This window comes from Lolium rigidum, chromosome 6 (assembly GCF_022539505.1).
Source record: "Lolium rigidum isolate FL_2022 chromosome 6, APGP_CSIRO_Lrig_0.1, whole genome shotgun sequence".
NCBI lineage: Eukaryota > Viridiplantae > Streptophyta > Magnoliopsida > Poales > Poaceae > Lolium > Lolium rigidum.
In genome coordinates this window covers 190,644,045-190,662,774 of record NC_061513.1, presented here as the reverse complement: position 1 = coordinate 190,662,774, position 18,730 = coordinate 190,644,045, and positions in this window count along the sequence as shown.

Here is an 18,730-nt window from a genome sequence, read left to right as displayed (position 1 = left end):
GCCAGGAGCACAGACGCGAGCCCTCGCCAGGGAACGGCGGGGCCAGATGACGCGGAGGAGAGGAGCCTGACGGGCAAGACGCTCGACAACACGGCCTGGGCACGAAGTTTCGAAGATGAGCGCGCCGTCGAGCTCGCGCGGACGGACAACCGCTCGGGCGGCCGCTTCAACAACGTCGGCCGCCGTGCCTGGTGGTACGGTTGCGACATCGATGACACGCTCCTCCAGTACGGCTTCCATTGTGCACCCGCGGGCAACGGGAGCCGGTGTACTCCCCGCAGGCGGTGAACATGGCGCCGGCGCCGACCCTGCAGAGGGCGCCGGAAAGGACCGCGGCGTCCGGAAGCTCGCGCACCAGATCATCGTCTAACGTCGCGCTCCCGCGCCTCCTTCCGGAGGCATCGTCATCCACGACGAGGCGAGGCGCGCGTCCTCTGCTCCGGCCCGTCGGACGACGGGGTCGGGCCGCCGCTCCCGCGTCAAGGAGGAGGACGCCTCGCCACCATTTCCGCCGATGAAGAAGCAATGGTGGGAGAAGGAGGCCGAGGCGTAGGCGGCCCTCCGTGGCGACGGCGACAAGGAGGAGTTCCCCGGCCAGAACTTCATCCTCGGCCGCTCCGTCGATGAAGACTACCAGCATATCGCGATCGACCCGCGGCAGGCGACGGTGTGGTCCGCCAGGGACCGTGGCGCCAACTACATCAACCTCGCCGGACCATCCGAGCTGCCGACGCCAAAGGAAGAGAAGGCCGACGAGGCTGACAGCTGGTCCTTCGGGTCATCAGCGCCGACGGTGATGACCTGGACTTCAGCGCCTTCGACTCCCAGCACCGCTAGATTTTTTTTTATAGTTGTTTAGTTTGGATTCACGATAAATTTGAAAAAATTTCATTCAAACTTTGTATGAATATCGTTTTCAAAATTTGAATTTGACTTTCTAAATCTATCGGGGCCGCCGATGTGGGAGCAGCATCTCCAAATAGAGGATGCTCTGCCAGCATCCCTGCTGGCGCCTATTTTGGGACCACTGGTGTAGATGCTCTAATACTAGGACTCGTTTGATCTTCGTCACATGCATGGCCAGAAAAAAGAAGAAAAATGTGAGTGAACTCATAGTGCCACCTCTATTTTCCATGAGAGAGAGGGAGGAAATGAAATAAAACACAAGTACTAACAGATAATACTAGGAATCATTTTATCGAAAAGTGACTTTGGCACATGAGCACAATGCTTCCGGTTTTATTTAGAAAACAATTCCTAGAATTCCAAAAAAGATTCAACACTTGCATGAGTATTGATGACATGTATGTATTCATGGAATATTTTTTATAATTTTTTGAAACATAAAAATATAATTTTCAATTAAAATCAGGAGCACTAGTGCTCATGTGCACCAAATCTGCATCCGCATTTTATATTTGGGAAGTGGTCCTTATTTTAAATTGTTAAAAAATTGAAACGGAAAAATTGCATGTACATATTTTAGGTTCTACGCGTCCACAAAGTCGTTTCATGAAAAATTGATTTCCATATGGCATGCTAAAAAAGATAAAATTTGTTTCTAAAACTAAAACATTTCACAAGATAAATTTTCTCTTTTTTATGTAGTCCCTAAAAATTATTTGGGTTTTCAGAAAACTTGACGAACAAACATGTATTATGGAGATGTATATGTAGAATGTTTTATAAAAAAATCAACACTTTGAAATATGTAATTATGTTAGAGGGGGCATATGCATCCTGGATCCGAATTAAATTTCCGGCTTCTTTTTACAAGGTTTATAATCCTGTAGTAGGTTGATAATAGATTTAGTGCAGCAATAAGTTTTTCAACGCGAAGGAACATCAAGCAGGCATAGCACTGCCGGAACTCTCCCGAAAACCCCCCTCCCCTCTTCTGCGACCCGCGCCCCCCGCGGCGGCCGGGCCGCGCCCTCTCCCCGTCCGGCCTTCCCCCTCCCCTCGCGCCCCCCCTTGTCGCCGCCGTCGGCGGGAGCCGCCGGGCCTTGCCTGGGCAGTGCCGGCGGTGGCGGGATCGTCTCTACCCGTCGCTGCGCTGGGGGCGTGGGGACCTTGGTTGGCGGCGGTGCACTTCGAGGGCAGCGGTCCAGCGCGGCGGGGTGGAACCCGTGCGTCGGGTGGGTGGAGGAGCGGTGGCGCGACCGTTGGTGGCGGAGCAGCGCAGGCGGACGGCCATGGCAGGGCCTGCTCGGCCCAGATCTGGGCCCAGTTTGGGGCCCAGAGGGGCTGGGCGGGCGGGCTGCGCATGGCGCGCCGGTGATGCTCCCTGGAGGTGGAGTAGATGCAACAGCGGTGGCTAGGTGGCGGCGATACTCTGGTCGGCCCGCTGCAACGTGGTATTGAGGTCTTTGCGGGCCTGTTTGGGCCCGGTCGGGCGGGTTTGACCTCGCTGCCATGTCCGGTCGGCTACCGCGAAGGCGGTGGAGGTAGTTCCCTCCCGCTCGGCTGAGGTGCTGCTACCCCCAACCCGGCTGTCTCTCAGCTCTACGTCTAGGCCCTACTCCGGCGACCACAGCGAGACAGCAAGGATGGCTTCAAGATCGCGGTGGCGTGTATTGGTGGACGGCAAGTCTGGTGGAGCACGTCAAATCGTCCGGGTTTGTGGGCTGGTGGTCGGGAGAAATCTTGTCGGCAGGCCCGATACTGACGCAGTGACGCCTGCGGGTGTCGCCTTGCCTTCTACGAAGGGCGTCGGTAGTCCCTCCTCCCCAATCCCTTCCGCGTATTGGGGGGAAACTCTAGGACTGGTCCGGGCAGCAGTGGCATCGTTGTCACTTTCCTTGTTGAAGGTGTTACTTGATACGCGGCGCTTTGGCGTGCTAGGAGTGTGTTGCCTGCCAAAACCCACCGGCGAGCAGCGACGAGCAACACGAAGAGCCAGGAGGCTCCCAGAACTGCTGGTGGGTCCTGGTCCCTCGGGCGACGGCCCGCAAAACTCCGGCACACGTCCTGGCTATTGCGAGGGCGTGCCACTGACCTATACCTGGTCGGGGAAGGTGATGGATTGCTTCAATTAGTTTCCTGCATGGCAGACACGTAAACATTAAATCCGAGCCTCGATCGGCTCTCAGGTTACCCTGTGAATCGACTCAAAGAGCCGATTGACCCATGGTTCGTATTGGATCTACAATAACATGGGGATCCTGCTTTATCAAAACCAAGTTAAATCGATCTACGACAGTCTAGGGCTTTCACCACATAATTGGAACATCCTACGCGTAGTTGAGCACAGCGGATACGAAAGATAACGAGAAAACTAGTCCTAGAAGAGGCCTAAAAACCAACGCGAGTCGATTCCCGGAACAACCCCTCTTGGATCGGCAAACCATACCTTACGCACTCTTTGGATCATTCAACCCGTTTGCAAGGCCTAACCATGCGGATATCAAACTAATCCTTGGAGAACAAGGAACAACCATAACAGATCAGATCTACTAAATAAAGACCAAGCAAGTTGCTGCCCTTACACCCAAGATAGGTGCAAAGGCAGCTAGATATTTAGGGGCAACATAACTAAGCTAACATATCAGAAAAGTATCGATGTTAGCCCCAAAACATCTATGATAACGGTATTGCTCGCCATCAACAAGGCTTCAGTACGAGCAACACAAAACAACGAATAAGCGATCTTGCTCGGATCGCAAGATGCGATGCGGGCAGCATGACGCTTACCGGAAGAAACCCTCGAAACAAGGGGTGGCGATGCGCCTAGATTGTGTTTGTTGTGAACGTGATCGTCCTCCTTCTCAATAACCCTAGGTACATATTTATAGTTCGTAGACTTTCTATCTTTAGAATAAACCTAACTGTGTACGAACCAAACTCTATCTCTTAATTCAAAACTAAAACGTGATCTACATAATGTACAGATATACAGGCAATCTAGCCCAAACTCTCGCACGAGGCCGATTCAGAAACACTTTATGTACATATCCTCTAAGCCCATCTCAATCACGGCCCATCTCTGCTTGGCTAAAATCCGGCGATAACACATGCCCCCTGGTTTTGGCAATAATAATTCCAAAACCACTCTGTTTTCCTTCATCGGGTTACGCGTTGCGGAAGCGAGAATCGCTACGGTGCCCTTCCATCATGATGCCTTGCCTTCTCAACTTCTCCGTATTGCACGATTTGACAGTTTTGGCACTGCATCCTCGAAAACTGCCCAAGCATTGAATCATCTCCCACTATATCCCCTTTATTTAACCTCATCCGAGAAGTTCGCCTCCTCATCCTCTTGCTCTGCATTAGCAATCGAAACTCCCCTCCTCTGCAACCATGGACTCCTCCTCTGCCTCTTCGGGTCTCTCCTTCCAATCCTCCCCCTCCCGTGAGCCGACACCGGAGTACGACCCGATAGCGGCGTACGAGGCCCTCGCCCCACTGGAGTGGGATGAGGCGGATTGGGATTTCGCCGTCTGGTCAGAGGATGACGAGTCCTTGACCGACGGGGAGGACAACCTCCAGTTCCTCGGCCGACGGGGAGTTGGAGGAAGAGAGCGACGACGACGCTTTCTCCTGGGGAGAGGACATCTCCTCCGACGAGGAGGATGAAGCGGAGGACGACACCTCCTCCGATGAATACCCGCCGGCGAAGCGCTTCCGCGCCGGGTCGGAGGACGATGACGACGATGATGAAGACGAAGAAGAAGCCCCTGCCGACGGCTTCAGCAGCAGCGGCGAAGACATCGCCGGCAGCAGCGCCGGCGGCGGCGAGGACGGCGGCGACGAGGGCAGCGGCGGCGGCGACGGCGCCGGCCCCTATACTAGGGACTACTAGAATAGGGCTAGTAGTAGTACATTAGGTAGCAGATCTTCCTTTTGTGAGCAATCAGATCTTATTGTAAAAACCCTCTTTTAATCAATGAAGAATGCTTCTACGTCTGATTTTCCCGATTGTCAAAATAGGTCAACGCACAAAGAGCCGATAGCAACGCATCGGTCTTTTACCAAAAAACTCCAGCAAAACCAGACTCAGTTACCCATTTAGACCGGTCCAAGCGGTCATTCCCCAAATTTCAAACGGTAACCTGTGACCCTCATCTCAGATCTCCAATTGCCCATCGAACAGATTCAACTCGCGGCAACACGAATCCCAGATCCCCAACCGCGCGATTCATCTCCGCCGGCGAATCGGATGGCGGAATCGTCCAATGCCAACGCAACGGTCTGCGGCACGAAGGTAATCCTTAACTGCCCCTCGCCATCCGAGCATAGTGTTAGAACTAATAGCAAACATCTGAATTAATGCTTTATTCCACCATTAATTTTAGGTATCGGACATTGCTACGTTGCCGCATCCTTCTCTTCCAAACTCTCTTTGTCTTGGCCCCGTCTTGCCGAGAGTCCTGCCCATCTGATTTCTTGCGAGGCCAATAGGATTCCCTTCGTGAAACAGAATTTAGATCTAGCTTCTTGGGCCGACTGCCTACGAGCCTGGCCTAACCCTCCTGAAGATTGGGTTTCCTGGTATAGTAGAGTATCCAAAACTTACCAATCCACATGGGAAACCACAGGAATAGTCGATGCTCTGTCCTTATCATTGTCCCCCCTGAGAAGCATGAAAACCTTCTAAAAACCATCGGCTACTTCGAGTCGATGCTGCGAAGCTGCTTCATGTTTGGCCACGGCCCCATGACACCAACTCTGCTAGATGTGGTAATGATCAACGGCCTAGACCTCACATCTCCTAGCCCCTCTGCTTTTATGCTGCCAAGGGTCCCTTTCAAACTCTCTTCCAAAACGAGTGCACAAGCTGAGGTGCTTATCTTCGACGCCATATGAAAAATAAAGGCCCTGTAACAGAGAAAGAACACACGGCCTTCCTAAATTTCTGGTTGGAACACTTCATATTATGTGGCCCTTCACTTGCTCCGACCAAGAATTATCTTTCCTTGGCCTATGAACTTGCCGGAGGCACCCGGCTTGGCCTCGGCAAGCTGTTCCTTGGAGAGGTCTATCGATATCTCCAACTAATGTCCGTCAAATTATTCTCCCAACAAACGGTCAAAACGGGAGGTCCCTGGTGGTTTATTCAGCTATGAGCTCAGCTTGTATTTCCGGAACCATATCCCAAACTTCCCACTTTTGGCCACTTGCACCTTTCCGGAAGCTAACGGGAAGCGGATCCGATGCACTAGCTACGGCCAAGCCTTGTATAGCCTTCCGGGTAGTAAAGCTGATCCCCAAGGAAGCATCAAAGTGGTTCAGCATTTTCTTCCAAGGCCTGGACAATCCTCTCTTCTTTCCTTACACGGAAGGCTGAAAATTTTGAAAATCCAGTCTCCTTCGGGCTAGACGGCTTTGCCGATGACCCCGGCACCCGGCACTTGTATTCCACCATGATCCGTCCCTGCTTCCTTCCGAGTTGGCATGAGCACATCAAACGGAATAATCAAACCTGGTTTATGAGTCCTATCGGCCCGGTCGTAGCAGCCCGACGGTTTGGTCTTGGGCAGGTGTCTCCCCATTTCTTCCTCCACCACTTAACGAGCAGAGAGGCTGACTTGCCCGATCTCCTCACCGGTCGGAGGTGTTACTCTTTCTTTGATGCTCTAACCATTCCAGGTCCCTAACAACCTCTCTTTCACCTCGTCAACCGATGGTTTTGAGACACAGTGGTCAATGTGGAAAACTCATGCCTTCGGGAGAGCTGCGGGACCGTTCGTCGAAACAACTCGATGCTTGAATATGATATCCCCGCAGAACGAGTACTACCACTCGCAAATTTTCTTGAGGTGGCTTACAATGATTTCTATAACCTTGCTCCGTCTCCTTGCAGCAACAAGACGGTCCAGAAACTACACATGATGACGGCTCCCCCTTTGAATTCTTCCCACCGGCTCCTGTGGTCCTCTTCTGCAAAAGCTCGCCACCTTTGAAAAAGGTCGTGATGCAGAGCCAGCCGATTTCACCAAAATCGGCTTCCAAGAGCAAAGTATCTTCCGGGCCAGCTGCCCCCCGAGCCCCAACTAAGGCAAGAACGACGGTGAGGAAGGTAGCCGCCGAGAAAACTTTGAAGCGCCGAGCCCTTCTCCAGGTCAAGAGAGCTTGCACGTACGTTGATCCATGCCTTGACTGATTTCATCTATCCTTATGGGCTTCTGCAAACATGCTTGTGCTTAGTAACTCTTCTTTTATAGGCCTCCACCGAAGACAACTCCAGCGAGGAAACACAATCCAGTCGAGGGGATTCGAGCTCGGGTAACTCTGGGAAAATCACCACGCAGAGCCAGCCAGATTTGCCACCATCGGCTTCCGGGGAAAAGGCCGGTTCTCGAACCTGTTGTCCCCCAAGCTCCAATCAAAGCGGGGCAAGGCGGTCTACGCACAAAGAGCCGATGCACCAAGAGGACTCGAAAGGAACCGCGAGCCCCTTCATCAAACCAAGAGGCTTCAAATGTAATTACCCTCCATACTCTCCCCGGCTCATCTTTCATGCTAATCCATTGCTGCTCGCATCGGCTAACCACCTCCTTTGCGGATCGATGACACTTCTAGTGGGGAGTCGAGGAAGTACTCGATGCCCTCCGCAAGCTTCGGATCCGAGTAATCCCTAAAGGTGCGCGTTGACAAGGTCGCCAATTTGGCCAAGTCCCCAGCAGAAACACAAGAGCTGATTACCTCATCATCGGCTGTCCCCCTGGTCTCAGGAGAGGTATACTCCTTTCGTTCGGCTTACCCTTCCTTTCTGCTGCATACTGACGCTGTTTCTGTTTGTCAGGGTTGTGGCCTCTTGGGCTTGCTAACGTTTGACCCTGAATCCATCGAACCAGCTCCTTCTACGGCATGCAATGAACCACGACCCAGCGCTATCCTACGTCAATTTCAGCGTCTCAAAGCCCTGCTTTCCTCCCCGATCGAGACGTTGGTCGAAGACCCCGAGGAAGTGAAGAGTGTTCTTGAAGAAATCCAGCACCACCTCCGGTAACGTTGCGGGTGAAACTTTGGCCGGTTGTGACTCGTATCGCCTACGGGTCAAGGGGTGAAGTTAGCTCGTCGAGAGAATCGATCTACGCCACGCCCAACTTCCGTTGAAAGCCGATATTGCGGACAAATGTCGGCGGCTCAATGAGAAAAGGAGGCCTTAGATGCCAAAGCCGACACCTCGCGTCGGCCGCCGAACTTGAGACCTTGCGAAAGGAATTGGAGGACCTTGAAGAGAGGGTCCGGGCAACCAAGCAGCTTATTCACGATAAGGAAGCTCTTGTTGCCCGCTCCCAAGAGGAAGCAGAAGGCCTCAAAGCTCAGCTGAAAACTGATACGCAGAAATATGGGCCACGAACAAACGGCTAGTGACGGGCGAAGACGAAGATGACGAGGCCGAGATCGCCGAGGTGGATCGTGTCCGTGCTCGACGCCCTCCGTGCCTTCGAGGCATTCCTTCAGTAGAGCTTATCCATGTAACCTGATACCTGCTCATAACAGCTTGTACCTCTAGAGTCGATGGCTGCGCATCGGCTTTTTTTTGGTCTAAAGTCGATGTCTGTGCATCGGCTGTGCTTTGTATATTTTTTTTTACTGGCCGATTTCATGCATCGGCCCCCATATTTCACTGTCCATCATCCCACATACTTGGGAAATATTTCTTGAGATGCTGACCATTGACAGCCACTGGGAACTTCACACCGCTCAGCTCCTCGAGCATGTATGCATTACCCTTTAAAACTTGGTCGACCATGTACGACCCGTGCCAATTTGGAGACCATTTACCATACGCTGCATCCTTAGTCCCTAATGGCAATACAGCTTCCCATACCAGATCACCAACGTGGAACTCCTTTGGTCTCACCTTCTTGTTATATGCGCGAGCTACCTTGGCTTTGTTCTCTTTAATTTTCTCAAGCGACCACAGTCTGAGTTCCGTTAGATCCTCAATGCTATCACTCATCAGGGCTGCATATTCTTCAGTTGTTAAATCATTCTGAAACGTAATACGTCCGACCCAGCCGTGATTTCCCAGGGCAATACAGCTTCTTGTCCATAAACCAGATGGTATGGCGAGGTTTTTATCGCTCCATGACATGACATGCGATAAGCCCACAAAGCCTCCGACAATACCTCGTGCCAACGTCTAGGGTGCTCGTCGACTTTCCTCTTAATCAGCTTGATAAGGCTCTGGTTGGACGCTTCAGCTTGCCCATTTGCTTGAGCATAGTATGGAGATGATCGGATCAACTTAATTCCCATGTCCTCGCAGAACTCTCTAAACTCGTGACAAATGAAGACCGAACCTCCATCGGTCGTGATAGTCTGGGGAATCCCGAATCTATGAATGACATGTTCTTTCACGAAATCGATAACATCTTTCGATGCCACTGACTTCATAGGGACGGCCTCCACCCATTTAGTGAAATAATCTGTAATGGCCAAAATCCACACATGGCCTTTGCTCGATGGAGGATTGATTTTGCCAATCATATCCATGCCCCAACCTCGAAATGGCCAAGGCTTGATGATGGGGTTCATTGCTGATGCAGGTACCTTCTGAATTTTCCCAAACTTCTGACACGCTTGACACCCTTTATAGTACTTAAAACAATCCTCAAGCATGGTGGGCCAATAAAACCCCGATCGCCTGATCAACCATTTCATCTTATGAGCCGATTGGTGAGTTCCACGAGCGCCTTCGTGTACTTCGTGTAAGAGCCGATTTTATTCGGTTGGTCCCAAACATTTGAGAAGTAACCCTTCCAAAGTCTGTAGAACATGTCATCTCCAATAAGGACATACTTCATGGCCTTGTACCTTATCCGTTTAGGTGCCCCCGAGCCGAATCTTTCAAGTAATTGAAGATATCGGCTCTCCGATCATCCGATTCCAGGAGCTCATGCACTGAACATCGGCTCCACCTGCTCCGTCCTTGTAGCCTGACGCCATCTGTGCGAGATCGTTCGCTTCGATATTTTGCGACCTCGGGATCCAATTGAAGTTTATGTACCTAAATTGTGCCATCAGCTCACGGCATTGCATCCATAATGGGAAGAGCGACTCGCTCTCACATTTGTATTCCTCCGTGAGTTGGGAAATCACCAATTTTGAGTCTCCAAAAAGTTCCACCGCTTACGCCCGGCTTCAAAAGCAACTCCATTCCCTTGCGTATTGCTTCATACTCGGCGACATTGTTGGTGCAAGGGGTAGGTAGCCCGATGGAGAAGGAATATGTTGCCCCCGGGCGACACGAGTAGAATGCCGATGCCGCAACCATCATCACAAGCCGATCCATCGAAAAACATGGCCCATGCACGCACGGACGGTGCTTCGCTATATCGGTGTTGATTCGTTCAGCAATAAGATCGGCCAACGCCTGTCCCTTGACTGCTTTCGCAGGCTGATACCGGAGATCAAATTCCGATAATGCAAACATCCACTTACCGAGTCGGCCTTTCAACACAGGAGCCGTCAGCATATGTTTGATGACATCTGATTTCCATATGATGACAATTTCTGCTGACAGCAAGATATGACGAAGCTTGGTGCAGGTAAAAAATAGGCAGAGGCACAACTTCTCGATCTCAGGGTACCTAGTCTCTGCATCCAACATTCTTCTGCTGAGGTAGAAAGCGACTCTCTCCAGACCATCATAAACTTGCACCACCACTGAGGCGATGGAAGTGTCAGCTACTGACAGGTAAATATAGAATGGTCCGTCTTCGTTGGGGCGGGACCAACACGAGTGGCTTCGTTAGATACTCTTTAATCTCGTCAAACGCTCGCTGTTGCTCGCCCCCAGTGAAACTCCTCATCGGCTTTAATTTTTACCAATCCCATGAACGGCTCGATTCGCCACTGACAGATTGGAGATGAACCTTCGACGAAGTTGATTTTGCCGATGAGACTGCAGGAGTTCCTTCTTCGTGGTAGGTGGCTTCATTGTTCGCACTCTGCCTCTCGAGTTTTCGAGACCGATCTCAATTCCACGTTCATGAACCAAGAAACCCAAGAATTGACCGGCCGTTACACCAAAAGCACACTTCTTTGGATTCATTCTTAGCCCGAATTTTCTAGTTCGGTCCGGGATGCGTCGCAAATCCTCCAAGTGTCCTTCTACTCGAAACAGACTTGACTACCACGTCATCAATGTAAATCTCCACTAACTTGCCGATCAGATCATGAAAGATGTAATTCATGGCTCTTTGGTATGTTGCGCCGGCATTTTTCAGTCCAAATGTCATGACTACATATTCAAACAACCCTACCGAACCTGGTACTCTGAATGCAGTCTTGTGTATATCTTCTGGAGCCATAAAAATTTGGTTGTAACCGGCATTGCCATCCATGAAACTTAAAACCTTATGACCAGCAGCTGAATTGATCAATGTCTCTGCTACCGGCATTGGATACTCATCCTTTGGAGTGGCTCTATTGAGATCCCGAAAATCTATGGCGACGCGTCATCGGCCATCCTTTTTCTGTACAGGTACGATACTAGAAATCCACTCGAAGCATACCCGCATGGCCTGATGAACCCGGCGTTCAACATTTTCTCGATCTCTTTCTTGACTTCTTCTAAAATTTCGGCCTTCATCTCGTCGTGCTCGGCTGCTGGAACGGCCGAAATCCTTTCTTAAGAGGGAGCCGATGCTCAATGATGCTCTGTCTAACCGGGCATCTCTGTGTAATCCCGGGCAAAGCAATCGGGTATTCTTTCAACAAAGCTATCATCGGGCCCCTCGGATGCGGATCTAACTTGTTTGCTGATAAATGTTGGTCGTGGCTTATCCCCGGGACCAATGTCAATCTCCTCTAGCTCATCAGCCAACGTAAACCCATATCCTAGCTTTCCGTCGCCTGCTAGATCGATATCGAACACAGGCAAAACGTATGGTGAGGATAATTTGGGCCGATTGCTGGAATCGGCCCCCTTTTCGATTGCATTGCTCAATGAAGGTTTACAACTTATTTGTGCTCTACTACGGGAGGGAGTCTCCCTACTACGACTACGTGACATGCTTGAGGTGAGATCATTGCCTTTTATTTTTTGGGGCCGATCGCAGGGATCGGTGTTGCCACGTACGTCCATCGACTTTGCTCTTGCTACTCTGTCAGGCCGGTGGATAAGACCAGCCTCACCCCATTTTTTGTAGCTTCGATGCGCTCACAGCCATCCAAACTGACTCCAGAGATCGGCTCTTGGTCTGCTGCGTCCCAAATATTCATGCCAGCTATTGAGATCTCGATCGAGTCATCTGCATGAACGATCTCCACTTCATCTCCATCCCATCGTATCGGGCATTGGTGCATTGTGGATGGAATGCAGCAGTTGGCGTGAATCCAATCTCTCCCTAGCAGGACAGCGTAGGTGCTTTTGCTGTCGACGATGAAGAATGATGTAGGGATGGTTTTTCGGCCCACGGTTAGATCCACGTTCAGAACGCCTTGCGTTTCTGATGCTTGGCCGTTGAAGTCGCTTAGTGTGACGTTGGTTTTGATCAGATCTGCGTTAGAGCGTCCCAAACGCCGTAGCATGGAGTATGGCATTATATTGACTGCCGCTCCCGTGTCAACCAACATCTTGCCGACAGGCTGCCCGTTGATATAACCTTTTAGGTACAGGGCCTTCAAATGTTTGTAGCTCTTCTCTCGAGGCTTTTCAAAGATAACTGGCCGTGGGCCGCGGTCAAACTGTGCTACCGGCACTTCGTCGGTTCTTGGGGCACGAAACTCCGACGGAAGTATGAACACCATATTTGTGCCAGCCGATGCCTTCGCATCGGCTTTTATTTGTTTGGGGCACCATTCTTTCTTCTGCGGACGAGTCTCCGCCTCCAAAGTTTGCTGAATTTTCACGGCCAGATCGGGCCGTGCTTTCCTCAACGTGTGCAGTATTGCGCCTCGGCTTCCTCCAAGCTACGTAGCCGCTGAACCCTATGCTTTTGGGAGTGACTGAGTCCATCAGGGCACCACCTTGGCCGGTGGTATCTATCTTCTCCTTCATCTTCTGATTCCTCGAAATCTTCCACTCGAGATGACTCAGCTCGTCACGTTGCCGAGGTGGGAGAGGCCCTAGAGCCCGAAACCTCACCGTGTCCTCCTTCTGCTGTCTACATTCCGGGCAGTTGTCGATTGTAGGCAATCGGCTCATTCCTGAATCCCAGCAGTGTTTAAAGAAAGGACAATCCCAGTGTCTGTCCATGTCTTCCTGCTCTCTCGACTTCCCCTTAGCGCGGAGCTCATATCCTTCGTCGTCTCTATCATACCGACGATATTTTCCGTTGTCGACATCAGACCGACGATATCTTTCGTCATCTACGTCGTACCGCCGACGTCGGTCGTACTGACGCTCATATTTGTTAAGGAGATGCGCTGAGAGCGGTCGTTGATACCGCACGTTTCTCACTTGTTCCTCGGTGATGTACCGTCTATCATTATATCGGGGCCGGTCGCGTGGGCCGTCCTCCTCCTTTTCCTTGCCACGTAAGTGACCGATTTCTTCTTTATCCCTGCCATGGTGGTATACAGGCCCTGCCATGTTAACATCGAATGAGAAATCTAGCTGACGCCTCGTGTAGTGATTGAGTTCCACCATGTTGACGCCAGGAAACGGTTGCGTGTCCACTTCCATGGCAAACTGACCAAGGATCAGACGGCCTTGTTCTATCGCCGTTTGGATCTGCCGACGTAACTCTTTGCAGTCATTGGTGGTATGGGTGAACGAGTGATGCCACTTGCAGTACGGTCTCCCGTTCATTTCTTGCTGTCGTAGGGATTTTATGGCCTTCGGGTAACTTCACTTGTTTTTCCTTAAGCAATAAATCGAATATTTGCTCAGCTTTGCTTATATCGAAGTCAAACCCTTTTGCAGGCCCTTGTTGTTTCACCCATTTGCAGGACACGGGAGCTGCCCCCCGAGCCCATTCAGCCACGGCTACTTCCTGGTCCTCTGCAGAGTCCCCAACTTCTTCTGTCTCGACCGGGCCTATCGGACGCTTGAACTTGTCTTGGTACAATTCTGGGTGACGCTGCTCATACAATGTCAATTTCTGGACCATGTGCGCCAGTGAATTGTATTCCACTTGGAAAGCCAAATCCTTGATCGGCGCTGCGAGGCCCAACACTGCCAGATCGACTGCTTCTTTCTCAGTTAAACGAGCCGAATAACATTGGTTCTTGACAGTCCTGAAACGCTGAATGTACTCCGACACCGTTTCTCCCCGTTTCTGCCGCACCTGCGCCAGATCGGCAATGCCAGCCTCGGTAGCTTCTGAGTGGTATTGAACATGAAACTGCTCTTCCAGCTGCTTCCACGTCTGGACTGAATCTGGTGGCAACGAGGTATACCACCCAAAGGCTGGTCATGTGAGGGATTGCGCAAAAAACCTCACACGTAACGGGTCTGATGCTGAAATCATGCCCAACCGTGCCAAATATCGGCTCACATGCTCAATTGAGCTAGACCCTTCTGATCCATTGAACTTTGAGAACTCAGGGAGCCGATACTTGGGCGGCAGCGGAATCAAATCATATTCGTTGGGGTACGGCTTGGAATAGACGATCGTTCTCCTCTTTGGCAGGATGCCGAATCTGGTCTCTCAAGATTGTACTGATTTGTTCCACGGTATGAGCTGCAGGGGCTGAGCTTTCATGACTCGTTCCAGTGGCATATTTAGCTAGCCACGCCTGTTTATCGGCGTCCGCTCCAGAAATCCCTCCTGCTGCAATCTGGTTCGTGCACGCCAAGTTATTGCAGTCCGGCACGTATATGCACACGTATCCATGTGGGATTTCTTTAGGCGGCTCATACAGGAATTGGCAATCGCCAGGATCGCCTCCAACCTTGTAGACGACGTATGCCGGTGAACCCTGTGGCTCTGGAGCTGCAAGCGCGAATGGCAGCTGCGGTCTGGTCTGGAACGGTATTTCTCCCTGGTGAGTCCCTAGGGCAGGCCCTGACGGAGAGTACTGATGCTTCATGATTTCCTGAACCACGCGAACCGCAATGCGCTCGAAAGCGTTCACCAGCTCTCAGAGTGACGGTGTAGAGAATGAGCCACCATGTAATTAACTTCTCGGCGCGAGCTGCGGTGCGTTCCTCGCGAAGGGAGAGATAGATCTACTTCATCGAGAACGCCTTCGGGTGAGAACCCTCTCCACCTAATGCCATGTTTACGGGTCCTCTCGAACGAGCCGATGAGATCGGATTCGAAGACGGCTTTAATCTCATCATATTTCTTCTTGTGCTCCTCAGGCAGATCTTCGTACGTGATTGGTTCGTCCGCCATCTCAGCTCGCGGATGTTGACGCGATTGCTTGTAGAATGTGGTCCCACCGGGGCGTGCCGAAATGTGTTGCCTGCCAAAACCCACCGACGAGCAGCGACGAGCAACACGAAGAGCCGGGAGGCTCCCGGAACCGCTGGTGGGTCCTCGGTCCCTCGGGCGACGGCCCGCAAAACTCCGGCACACGTCCCGGCTATTGCGAGGGCGTGCCACCTGACCTATACCTGGTCAGGAAGGTGATGGATTGCTTCAATTAGTTTCCTGCATGGCAGACACGTAAACATTAAATCCGAGTCTCGATCGGCTCTCAGGTTACCCTGTGAATCGGCTCAAAGAGCCGATTGACCCATGGTTCGTATTGGATCTACAATAACATGGGGATCCTACTTTATCAAAACCAAGTTAAATCGATCTACGATAGTCTAGGGCTTTCACCACATAATTGGAACATCCTACGCGTAGTTGAGCCTGGCAGATACGAAAGATAACAGAAAACTAGTCCTAGAAGAGGCCTAAAAACCAACGCAGAGTCGATTCCCGGAACAACCCCTCTTGGATCGGCAAACCATACCTTACGCACTACTGGATCATTCAACCCGTTTGCAAGGCCTAACCATGCGGATATCAAACTAATCCTTGGAGAACAAGGAACAACCATAACAGATCAGATCTACTAAATAAAGACCAAGCAAGATGCTGCCCTTACACCCAAGATAGGTGCAAAGGCAGCTAGATATTTAGGGGCAACATAACTAAGCTAACATATCAGAAAAGTATCAATGTTAGCCCCAAAACATCTATGATAACGGCATTGCTCGCCATCAACAAGGCTTCGATACGAGCAACACAAAACAACGAATAAACGATCATCGCTCGGATCGCAAGATGCGATCCGGGCAGCATGACGCTTACCGGAAGAAACCCTCGAAACAAGGGGTGGCGATGCGCCTAGATTGTGTTTGTTGTGAACGTGATCGTCCTCCTTCTCAATAATCCTAGGTACATATTTATAGTCCGTAGACTTTCTATCTTTAGAATAAACCTAACTGTGTACGAACCAAACTCTATCTCTTAATTCAAAACTAAAACGTGATCTACATAATGTACAGATATACGGGGAATCTAGCCCAAACTCTCGCACGAGGCCGATTCAGAAACACTTTATGTACATATCCTCTAAGCCCATCTCAATCACGGCCCATCTCTGCTTGGCTAAAATCCGGCGATAACAGAGTGTGGTGGCATTCTCCGGAGGGCGCAGCGGTTGCGAGTCATTTTTGTTCTTGTCAAGCTGCCGGTGTCGGCTTTGTTTTCTCTTTCTTTCTCTTGTGTTTTCTTTTGGGCTTGATTGTGCTGCAGCCCCAGCGTGCTTGTTGTATCGGTCGGTTGCTATATTAATATAGCGGGGCGAACGCCTATTTCGAGGAGGAAGTTACAGCATGGAAAGTCATAGTATATTTTACTTGGCCCTTGATTATATTCAAATGTATTTGAGGTACCTCGCATATTTTTACTGGATTTTGGTAGTGGGAATATCTTCCATAGATTCTATAGCCTATCTGAATTTCCTATGGTTTTTCATAGTTTATAATTTACATTTTCTTTTGGTTTTTAGCTTTTTATAAGGATTTAGTCTTTAAGAAAAAAAAAACTTTGCCTATGTCCACCAAACAGCGTCAACCATCTCCCCACTCTTTTCATTTCCTTCCATCCTCACTGGATGGGCTGATGAAGCCAATTTCCTTTGCCCTCCCATGTTGACAGAATGGGCCGAATGCAGACGTGAGTTAGGTTCAGGACTTGAGGAACCCGGAAATTGGCATCACGCTGCGCTGACGCGCACAAGAGACTTGAGATCCTTTGCAAAAAGAAAAGAAAAAAGACCTGAGATCCTCGAACGGCTGTTTTTTTTCTCCTCGTTTGACTTTACAAGTACTGCCCTTTATGCTTTACAGCCTTTATTATTTAGACGTCGTGTGATTCAGTTGGTCAGTTTCACGTCTAGCGAAGGGGAAAGACGTCGGTTACTAGTAATTTCTTGAGCAGCTTCGAGCTAGCTTCCAAAAGGACAGGAAAAAGTAAGACTTGTCGCGCGTATATATCGGTCAAAGCATGATCTTTCCAGGCTTGACTCATGCTTTTGTTTTCTTCTTTGATAAAAGCTCACCGGTACTAGAGTTGAAAGAAAGCAAGCTTTACGCTCTCTTCCGCGCTGCATTTTGACATATCGGGTGGCATGTCCTACGTGCGCGGAACAGTGGTGGAGCAAAAGGTACTACTCTAGCTAGGCTAGCGATCAGTAGTGAGTAGTGACACTCGTACTGACTGTCTTAAATTAATAAATAAGGCTGTTGCCGGTATTAGTGAACATGAACCGAAGAACAACAAGCACACATAAAAAAAGGAATGAGCTTTCGAATTAATTAACATCAACATTCGCTATTTGGACGGTAGACCCCTGTCCCATAAACGGCGAGCTCAGCGTCACATCCACATTGAAGCCATGGGCGTACCCAGCGGGGGGGCCGGGGGGCCGGGGGGGCCGTGGCCCACCCAGAATTCTGCCAAAAATAATTCATACCCCTCCGGCCCAGGGAAGAAACGACCCAAACAGTCCAAGGAAGAAACTACCCAAAGCGTTCAGCCTCGATACCGAGGGACAGAGGCACGGAGCGAGAGCCAGCGAAACCTACCTCTGCCGCTCTGCGCTCTGCGGCGGCGTGGCCTCCGGCACTCCATCCCTCCGGCCTCTGCGCTCTGCGTCGGCGCGGCCTCCGGCCTCCGTCAGTCCGGCGCTCCGCTCTCTCATCTCGCCATCGCGGGGTTCGCGGCGCTCGGCCGGACACTGCCCGCCGTCGCAGCCAGGCAGACACCATCCGTCCATCTCTCCACCACCGTCCAGCAGCTGAGCAGCAGTTAGCAACATTGTTTGGCTGTTTGGGAGGAATCAAGAATATGTGACTATATTTTGTTAAAATCTGTCCATAGACCATAGTGTTAATCTGAAAATTTCTGTCCATAGTTGGTTAATCAATTTATTATATCTCTGTCTATGATTTGGTAAATAAATTTGTGAAATCTCTATCCATAGACCATAGTTATAGTTTGGCACTTGTAGAAAACTACAAATGCAAGGTAATATTCTATCGAGAGTGAGATTGAAATTTATACAACACCACATCCACTTTCACCCCAACAACCAAATGCAAGGTAATATTCTATCATTTAAGACTCTATTTATGTTTTGAACTATTTATGTTGCAATCGTGACATTTGATATATGTATTGAACTTCAATATTGACAATCAAATTCTCTTATATATTGTTCATTTGGCAAACGATTTTCACAATTTGGGTGGTGCAAAAAAAAATTTCTAGGTGTGCCCCCCCTCCAATTTCTTCCTGCGTCCGCCACTGATTGAAGCCGTAACCAATCCGTGTAGGCGCTAGACGACGGCACCCGATTAGCAATTAGTTTGGCCACAAAACGC